Source organism: Penaeus monodon, chromosome 25 (assembly GCF_015228065.2).
Source record: "Penaeus monodon isolate SGIC_2016 chromosome 25, NSTDA_Pmon_1, whole genome shotgun sequence".
In the NCBI taxonomy this organism is placed as follows: Eukaryota; Metazoa; Arthropoda; class Malacostraca; order Decapoda; family Penaeidae; genus Penaeus; species Penaeus monodon.
The window spans coordinates 35,510,460-35,510,731 of record NC_051410.1 but is presented as its reverse complement, the minus strand read 5'-3'; positions in this window follow the sequence as shown (position 1 = coordinate 35,510,731).

The following is a 272-nucleotide window of genomic DNA, read 5'->3' as shown; positions in this document are numbered from 1 at the left end:
CACTGTGGCACCGAAATATTAATAGAATAAAAAAAAAAATGAAGTGGTGCTCCCCTCTCTCTAATGGATCGAACCTCGTGCATATTTTTCTTAATGGTCAATTCGTGGTTTGGATGAACAGCACTTTGGAGACATACGTCGTTTGCCAGACCAACCGACGCCTCTTCTGAAATGTGAGTCTGTACGAAGAGGCGCTGTAAAAACATGTACAGGCAGATTTGCATATTCATATTTTCCATACAAGCAACAGAGAGGCAGAAGGACGGACATAT